We start from the raw sequence: 10,000 nt of genomic DNA, 5'->3' as shown, positions 1-10,000 counted from the left end.
AAACAACAGAGACAATTAAAGCTGCTTAACATGACCGGGGGGGGGGGGGGGGGGGGCGTTCTTTGTGTTTCTTTCTTTCTTTCTCTTTCTGTCCGACAAGGACACGGTTTCCTTTTTTAACTGACTCCATCTTCGTCCACACTAACACACCTGAACACACACACGTGTCACGTGACCACTCAGGTGTTAACAGGAAGTAGATTGTCTGGTTGCTTAGTTACAGCGATGGTGAAAAGACAGAGCAGGCGACGGCGAGGAGGTGGAACTGATCCTGATGATGAGAACCGATGAGAACCAATCAGAGACGAGAACGTCTCCGTCTCCAGCAGCGTTTCACGAGTTTAAGCAGGTCAGAGGTCGTCAGCCGAGATTTAAAATAAAGTCACAGACACTTTTAACGTGACAACGTCGGTCCGATGAAGGAACCTGAACTCTTTTAACCAAAGTTCACGTTTGTTTCTGAATCGGACTCCAGCTGTTTGAATGTCGTCCTGGCTCCTCCCACCCGACCGAATCACACCCGCCTGTCACTCAGCAGATCACCAGCACAAATACGAGCAGGGCGTCACCACAGTTTGGAGCAGAGCCAGCGTCTCGCTCCACCCACCGAGACAAACTAACGCATTCGTCTGGTGGAAGAAGATCCTGATATGAGTTTGGAATTATTTATTCTGAACGGTTGAATCGACGCTGCTGCTGCTTGTGAAGCAGTGAGAGGGAGGAGCGGAGATAAGAGAGATAACAGAGGAGTTCAGGGACTTTGGGAGAGAGGGATGGAGGGGAGGAGAGAGGGATGGAGGGGAGGAGAGAGGGGGAGGAGGGGAGGAGAGAAGGGGAGGAGGGGAGGAGAGAAGGATGGAGGGGAGGAGAGGGATGGAGGGGAGGAGAGAGGGATGGAGGGGAGGAGAGAGGGGGAGGAGAGAAGGGGAGGAGGGGAGGAGAGAAGGATGGAGGGGAGGAGAGGGATGGAGGGGAGGAGAGAGGGATGGAGGGGAGGAGAGAGGGATGGAGGGGAGGAGAGAGGGATGGAGGGGAGGAGAGAGGGGGAGGAGGGGAGGAGAGAAGGGGAGGAGGGGAGGAGAGAAGGATGGAGGGGAGGAGAGGGATGGAGGGGAGGAGAGAGCGATGGAGGGGAGGAGAGAGGGGGAGGAGGGGAGGAGAGAAGGGGAGGAGAGAAGGATGGAGGGGAGGAGAGGGATGGAGGGGAGGAGAGAGCGATGGAGGGGAGGAGAGAGGGATGGAGGGGAGGAGAGGGATGGAGGGGAGGAGAGAGGGATGGAGGGGAGGAGAGAGCGATGGAGGGGAGGAGAGGGATGGAGGAGGGGAGGAGAGAAGGGGAGGAGGGGAGGAGAGAAGGATGGAGGGGAGGAGAGGGATGGAGGGGAGGAGAGAGCGATGGAGGGGAGGAGAGAGGGGGAGGAGGGGAGGAGAGAAGGGGAGGAGGGGAGGAGAGAAGGATGGAGGGGAGGAGAGGGATGGAGGGGAGGAGAGAGCGATGGAGGGGAGGAGAGAGGGATGGAGGGGAGGAGAGGGATGGAGGGGAGGAGAGAGGGATGGAGGGGAGGAGAGAGGGAAGGAGGTGAAGGAGAGAGGGATGGAGGTGAAGGAGAGAGGGATGGAGGTGAAGGAGAGAGCGATGGAGGGGAGGAGAGAGGGATGGAGGGGAGGAGAGGGATGGAGGGGAGGAGAGAGGGATGGAGGGGAGGAGAGAGGGAAGGAGGTGAAGGAGAGAGGGATGGAGGTGAAGGAGAGAGGGATGGAGGTGAAGGAGAGAGCGATGGAGGGGAGGAGAGAGGGATGGAGGGGAGGAGAGAGGGATGGAGGTGAAGGAGAGAGGGATGGAGGGGGAGGAGAGAGGGATGGAGGGGAGGAGGGGAGGAGAGAGGGAAGGAGGAGAGGAGAGAGGGATGGAGGGGAGGAGGGGAGGAGAGAGGGGGAGGAGGGGAGGAGAGAGGGATGGAGGGGAGGAGAGAGGTGGAGGAGAGAGGGGGAGGAGGGAGGGGGAGGAGGGGAGGAGAGAGGGGGAGGAGAGAGGGGGAGGGGAGGAGAGAGGTGGAGGAGGGGAGGAGAGAGGTGGAGGAGAGAGGGGGAGGGGAGGAGAGAGGTGGAGGAGAGAGGGGGAGGAGAGAGGGGGAGGGGAGGAGAGAGGTGGAGGAGAGAGGTGGAGGAGGGAGGGGGAGGGGAGGAGAGAGGTGGAGGAGGGAGGGGGAGGAGGGGAGGAGAGAGGGGGAGGGGAGGAGAGAGGTGGAGGAGAGAGGGGGAGGGGAGGAGAGAGGTGGAGGAGGGAGGGGGAGAGGAGGGGAGGAGAGAGGTGGAGGAGGGAGGGGGAGGAGGGGAGGAGAGAGGTGGAGGAGGGAGGGGGAGGAGGGGAGGAGAGAGGTGGAGGAGGGAGGGGGAGAGGAGGGGAGGAGAGAGGGGGAGGAGAGAGGGGGAGGAGGGGAGGAGAGAGGTGGAGGAGGGAGGGGGAGGAGGGGAGGAGAGAGGTGGAGGAGGGAGGGGGAGAGGAGGGGAGGGGAGAGGTGGAGGAGAGAGGGGGAGGAGGGGAGGAGAGAGGTGGAGGAGGGAGGGGGAGGAGGGGAGGAGAGAGGGGGAGGAGGGAGGGGGAGAGGAGGGGAGGAGAGAGGGATGGAGGGAGGCGGAGGGGAGAGGGGGAGGAGGAGAGGAGAGAGGTGGAGGAGGGAGGGGGAGGGGAGAGGTGGAGGAGGGAGGGGGAGGGGAGAGGGGGAGGAGGAGAGGAGAGAGGTGGAGGAGGGAGGGGGAGGGGAGAGGTGGAGGAGGGAGGGGGAGGGGAGAGGGGGAGGAGGAGAGGAGAGAGGTGGAGGAGAGAGGGGGAGGAGAGACACGATTAACTCGTTGCTGCTTCAGCAGCTGATGAAGCGTTTTGCAGAATAATGAGGTTTATCTCAGCGTCGCCTCTTCGCCTCATTAAACCTCCTCAGCTCCTACAAAATCCCAGCTACACCCGCCGCCGCCACCATTACCCAGCAGCCCCAGCGGTTGAGCACGAGGCAAGAGGACGCTCAGGTTCCACGTTTTCACGCCGTTCAACTCCAGAGAAACGGCAGCTTCAAACTCCATGTTTCTGTATTTTATTTTAAGAAAAAAATTTAGATTTCTTTGTGTTCGTCAACTTTACCAAACTTTCATCTTGACATTTTTGGTTTGCTCAGAAATTTCTGGAAACAACTCACTTTACGGAATTTTAAAAAAATACAAAAATCTGACACGTTTTTCACCAAATTTTACTCATAATAAAAACGTGTTGATCCAAAAGATTTAGAAATATAGAAACACGGAGAAAAAGTGTTCCCAACTCTGTGAACGTTTTTGGAAATACGATTTTTTTAAGTTAAGTTTAGAATCTGGTGTGTTCAAGTGCACAGTGTTGTCATGTACATTACTGTGGTGTGTTCAAGTGCAAAAGAGAAAATCAGTCAATGCTAAAAACACAGATGTAAGTGACCAGGTTACTTTCTGTGACCTCACACACACACACACACACACACACACACACACACACACACACACACACACACACACACACACACACACACACAAACACACAAACACACAAACACACACAGTGGATTAATTCACCATGTGACCATGTTTCTCACCGGACGTTACACAACTACACAACAACTAAAACTGTCTCAGTCCACACACACGTGTCACATGACCACTCAGGTGTAAACAGGAAGTAGATTGTCTCTGAAGGAGGAACAGCGACGGTGAAAAGTCAGAGCGACGAGGATGTGGAACTGTTACGGACAGGAAGTGTTAGCGACATCGCGTCGTGACTGGTGAGAACCAATCAGAGAAGAGAACTTGGTGCGTCTGCTCGATCGCTTACACACACACACACACACACACACACACACACACACACACACACACACACACACACACACACACACACACACACACACACACACACACACACACACACACACACACACACACACACACACACTAATATTCAGGAAGCAGCGTCTTGTATCTCTGATAATCTGAAATAATCTGATCACAGTGGATTTGACACTCATCAGTTCACGGAGGCGAGTTTCTAGTTTCTGACTTCATCCATGACCTGGTTTCTCTGAGACCATGAGACCTTCATCGTCTTCATCGGCTCGACCCGCGACCCTGAGGTGAAACGCTCCGGAGCGGGAGAGATCTTAGAGTGGCGCAGTTACAATTTTGGGAAACAAGGAAACAAAATGATTCTATTTGAACAACAACAACAACACTAAAGGATCTGATTAACTTCTGTTCTGATCGTCCAGGATCCTGATCTGATCTGATCCTCTTGTTATTGCGTGTGTGCTGATCCTGATCCTCGTACTCAGATATGGATCTAAAAGTAAGATGCTTCTTGGTTTGACTTTTCGTCTCCAGTGAAACCGTGGAACTCTCGTCTTCTCTGCTCAGACTGACGTCATCATCTCGGTCTTCGTATGATTTTTTTCCCTCCATTAATATGAACTCCCTGCGTCGTTGCCTCCTCCTCCTCCTCCTTCCACAGGAACACCGGGGAGGAACTCCCACAGAGCTGCTGCAGCTCCCGACGACCTTCCTGAAATATCCAACACTTCTTCTTCCCCCTGACGCAGCGGCGCCGCTCCACGTCGAGCTCTGACATCACGACCGTCCCTGAGCTCAGACCTCCGACCAGCGGCCCGACCGTCAGGATCACAGGAGCCGCAGCAGATCCACCACACTCATCCAGATCAGTAAATGTGTCTGGTTGTTTTCATCCAGATCCATCAATTAAAGCTGCAACTGTTAATCGATTAGTAATCGACTGCTAAATGCATCGCAACTAGTTTTTTGTCGGGGATATTTCTGTCCTGACTCAGAATGTTGAGTGTGGTTGAAAGTTTCTTTCTACAGATATTCTGTCTGTGTGATGATGACAAGTGATTCTGAGAGTTAAACACGTCACTGTGACTGAGATAGACAGTTTTTTTGGGGGGACACCATGCACTGACCACTTGTTGATCTGTGTAACGAACAGGAAATCTACTCAATTAGAATCATACATACATATATGTAAATATATATGTATATATGTATGATTCTAAGATGTCGTTATCAACCTTTTATGACAAGGAAATGTAATTGAGGCTTGATATTTTAGTTTAATCATAAACTTATCATAAAAAACAAATACAAATTTTTAAAAAATAAAATAAATAGAGCTTGAATTAATAAACAACATATATTTTATCTAAAATGTAAAACATAAATGCAAATTTAAAGGCTCACATCAGTTGGCTGATAATATCGGTCGGGTTCTACAAACAACTAATCGATTAATCGAGGAAATAATGGACAGATTCATCGATAATGAAAATAATCCATTAGTCGCAGCCCTACAATGAAGTATTCCCTCTGGAAAATCGGGAAATAAATGTCAAAGAATGATCTTTAACATTGTGAAATTTGTAACATTTTCTCAAAATGTATTTATCATTTATGGATCTTGATCCAACAAAATCAACAAACTAAACTCTGCATCAAGGAACTCGTTCCAAACAATCCCAGAGTTTTGGGGATGAACTTCCCTGCGTCCGGACGAACTCCGGCTGCGGCTGATTTCGCTGCAGAAACATGATCCATCACGGTCAATGTTGTCGGTGCCTTTAATTAAATTTGCCCAAAGTCACATTATAATAATGTGGAGCCGCTGCGATGCGATAACTTAGAAGCTGAAAAGCTTTTTCTTCCATCCAGTCAGATCTGGAGGACGTCGTGTCACAGAGATAATGTGATGGACGACGGGAAGCTGAGGAAGCTGATTTTCCTTGAAATGAACTTCCTGGAAGTTTGGAAGTGAACAGAAATATTCACCATCTGCAGGACAGAGGGAACCGACTGGAGTCTGAACCGAAACTTTTATGAGCTGAGTGATTCCACGTCCTCCTGAAAGCAATCGAGCAAACACGGGAAGGAGCAGAGAGAATATTCGGAGAGTACGAAGTCTTCGACCGCAACGACAGACGGATCAACGGCGAGATGGAACTTTAGCTTCGAGTACAAGATATTTAAGCTTCGTATTTGAACAACGAGCAGAAGAGGAGACGCTTCTTCCATCTTTATTTACAGTCTGTACGTCTACAGTCGCTCAGTGTGTTCCAGAGAGCGAGCGAGGGCGGAGCGAAGAGCGAGCGCTGCACACAGCTCTGCGACCAAGCAACGGCACATGAACTCCAGAAGATATCCAGGAACTCAAGAGCCAGACCGATATATGAGCCGTATGGGTTGTATTTGTGTTTTCTTTTTATTAATATATAGTTATTTATGATAAAGTTTATGGTTAAAACTAAAATATCACGCAATGATTGCATTTCTTTGTCTCAAAGGTTTGATATCGACGTCTTAGGAATCATTTTAACCTGATATACATATATGCCGATGTATCGGGTTCGGAAATCTTGTACTCCCTAATATCGATATCGCCATGGACACTTTCCAGAGTTCGCCGCTCACGTGTGACGGAGGCAGCAGGAGATTGTCAGAGTCAGATTCTTGGGCGTCCGGGTGGATCAGCAGGAGGCGTGAAGATAATTAAAGTCATCAACATTCCCACTCGCTCAATGTTCTCTCGTACGGACTCACTCGCACATTCTCCCGAGCTCTTCCTGAGGGGCTGTCAGGACAAGCTCCGGACGACAACGTGCGTTCTCACATGCAGCTGAACTCTCTTCACCTTGCCTCTGAACCACCAGCAGGATTTTTCGACAAGAGGAAACAAAGCAAACGAGCGCAGTCATCGCCGCCTCCCGCTGATCCGTCACCATCCGTCACCGCCGGAGTGGAGCTGTCCGTCAAAGTGAACCCTGGGAGCAAAGTTCGTCTCGGGTCGGACCAGCGGGAGCCGACAGGAAGGATGACGAGTCGTCTCCCGGGTTCCAGCCGAACACGACTCAGAGCATTTTAGACCTTTACACTGTAAAAAACACATATCACAACGCAGTCGCGTTAAACTGAAGCTGTTCACTTTTTACAGACTGAAATGAAAAAACAGATGGAGAGTCTTCTCTCGGGCCAACGGGAGTAAAAAGCATTTTCTGCCATAAACAGAAAAAAAAACACGAGTGGGCAGAAAACTTGTCCCACAGTTTTTATTTTACGTTTGAAGACTCGACACAAACAAACCTACAAAAGATTCACAGCATCACCAGCTGCAGCCTCCAGTACCGTCACCCACCTGCAGGGGGCGCTCTGCTGCTCACACACACACACACACACACACACACACACACACACACACTGAACTCAGTAGAAGCTCAAACCTCCAACAACAACAGTCTGCGCATGAAACCACAGTTAAATCCACAAGATACAGATTTGCATTTTCACAAATACAATAAACATTTCACAAATCTGAGACTATGTTTTGAAGAGTCCAGATGTGACAAGTGTAGCTCCAGTGGTTTCCTATCTGGAACCTGATCCAGTACGGAGGACGTTTCTCCTTCAACTGACGAATCAGAAACTAACTTCAGCGCCGTCTCTCGACCACATCCGCTCTGAGAAGATGAGCATCCTTTTTTTTCATTTCTGTTTTCTACTGATTTTATTTTTTTGTTAATCAAAATAGAAAATGTAAATCAAAACATTTTAAAAATTTCACTCGTCCCTTTTTGTCCCTGAAAAAGAATAAAAACACCTTGAATTTCAATTTTAAAACTAAAATCTTTTTAAGTTTTTTTAATCCCCGTTGCTGAAAAGAAAATCCAAATGACCCAAACAAACTCTGACCCACTAAGTCTCATGATATTTGGAGTCGGCTGCTTCAACACGTCACAGATTCACAACATCAGCACGATGTAAACAACAAACATCTGGTTTTAAATGACATCTTGCCGTCTGCACGTGGAAGCGTCAGGAAGCAGACAGCCTGTGTGTCGTGGTCTCGCCAGGACGACGTCGGCAGAGAAACGTCAGAGGAACAAAGTCTGTCTCACGGCGACGCCCACAAACAGCTGATCTGAATATGAAAAGGCCGCGACAACGACGACGGAGACAAAAGAGTCGAGCCGACGCCTCCCGAGGTGAAACATCTCACCCCCCATCCCTCAGCCTCCAGTCATACAGCACTGCAGGAGGTCTCCTCCTCGCCCTCCCCACAGGGCTCACACACACACACACACACACACATACACTCACTCTCTCTCACACACACACACACACACACACACACACACACCTCCTCCATACAAGGATCATGTTGAGAAGCAGCGTGTGGACTCGGCCCATTAGGACTGAAAACGCCCCCGACTGCTCCTCTCAGCAGGGTGGAGGTGGGTCGAGTGGGAGGAGCTTAACTCTCCCATAAAGACCCAGAGGTCATAATAATATTAACGTTTCACGCAGTCCTGCAGAGAAGAGGTTCGTTCGTTACAGTTAAAGCAACAAGGTGCAGCAGCTTGTGTTTTTTTTTTATCACTGTGACACTTCCTCTATTGTGATGATTAAAATATAAACTGTATATTCAAATATATAGCATTGAAATATATAGCAAATATATAGCAACGATTTATCAGATTTCAAAGTTCGCCGCTGCAGAAACATGACGAGTTTTCCCGAAGTGACTTTATACTTAATATAATATTTTCAGAAGTCAAAACTAATATTTGCCACATTTAAATGCTAGAGATGAAACCTGAGGGGAAACATATTCAATTTTTCTCTCCACCCTCTGCTGCCGTCAGTTGACTGAAAAAAGTGAAACTCAGCAACACGGACAACAGACCTGGAATCGATCGGAGCTTCGCAGGGATTATTAACCACACGTCTGTGATCGACGGTGTGTGGTGAAAACAGAAATCTGATGTGCAGAGACTGAATAATCTCTTCTCCACTGTTTCACTGATGAAAATCAATTGAATAAAATACACAGATTGGAGACGAAGACAATGTGTCTAAAGTTTGTTTTTTAAGAAACCTGTCGACTGTGAAGGACAAATCGATGCAGATGAATCAGGAAGTCGTGACGGTGGACGTCTGAGGCAGGAGTAGCGTTACACGGATCAACAAGTGGTCAGTGCATGGCGTCTATCGCAGTCGGAGGGGTCGCGTCCTGGAATCTCCTTGAAACACCTGGAAGCACCTGGAGACACTTAAGGCTTCCTACGGCTGTTTATACATATACTGTCATATACACCTGGAAACACCTGGAATCCCCTTGAAACCCCTGGAAACACGTGGAGACACTAAAGGCTTCCTACGGCTGTTTATACATATACTGTCATATACACCTGGAAACACCTGGAATCTCCTTGAAACACCTGGAAGCACCTGGAGACACTTAAGGCTTCCTACGGCTGTTTATACATATACTGTCATATACACCTGGAAACACCTGGAATCCCCTTGAAACCCCTTGAAACCCCTGGAGACACTAAAGGCTTCCTACAGCTGTTTATACATATACTGTCATATACACCTGGAAACACCTGGAATCCCCTTGAAACCCCTTGAAACCCCTGGAGACACTAAAGGCTTCCTACAGCTGTTTATACATATACTGTCATATACACCTGGAAACACCTGGAAACTTGTGGAACTCCTAGAGACACTAAAAGCTTCATACATATAGTCGTATACACCTGGAAACTCCTGGAGACACTTGGAGACACTTAAGGCCTGAAATTACACATCTGCTCCTCAATGAACGGACTCCAGAATAAAATCAGATTTAAACTGTTAATCTGCTTCGGTTTGATATATTCATATTTCGGCCGATGTATCGTATTGGAAATCTTGTAATAATATCCGATTTCAATATCGGCATCAGGCCCCAAATCTCCACACTCGCTCTAACTAAAAGGGTTTGGATCTCGATCAAAAAATAAATCATATTTATCATATTTATCATATTTATGACGTTGAGATAAGACAGACGTGAGGGATTGTTGGTCCTCGTCCGACCGGAGGGCTGAGGACTCGGAACCAAGAGATTTATAATAAATTCATCGTTCATACACCTCTG

General features: G+C 49.0%; 1 protein-coding gene across 3 annotated transcripts in view; it reads right to left on the bottom strand.

Annotated features, from left to right (window-relative positions):
• large2 (LARGE xylosyl- and glucuronyltransferase 2) overlaps nucleotides 1-10,000 on the bottom strand; it is a 42,640-nt gene that overhangs the window by 29,807 nt on the left and 2,833 nt on the right. The window contains exon 2 of one of the 3 annotated variants that reach the window (XM_035628711.2): nucleotides 6,713-6,952. The exons of the other annotated variants lie outside the window; for them this stretch is intronic. The gene's annotated coding sequence lies outside the window, so the exon portion shown is untranslated. The remainder of the gene's footprint in view (nucleotides 1-6,712; nucleotides 6,953-10,000) is intronic. 3 annotated transcript variants of the gene reach the window in all.

This window comes from Scophthalmus maximus, chromosome 4, assembly GCF_022379125.1.
Source record: "Scophthalmus maximus strain ysfricsl-2021 chromosome 4, ASM2237912v1, whole genome shotgun sequence".
Taxonomy (NCBI): domain Eukaryota; kingdom Metazoa; phylum Chordata; class Actinopteri; order Pleuronectiformes; family Scophthalmidae; genus Scophthalmus; species Scophthalmus maximus.
Note: the sequence above shows the minus strand (reverse complement) of the source record. Positions and strands in the feature narration are given on the sequence as shown.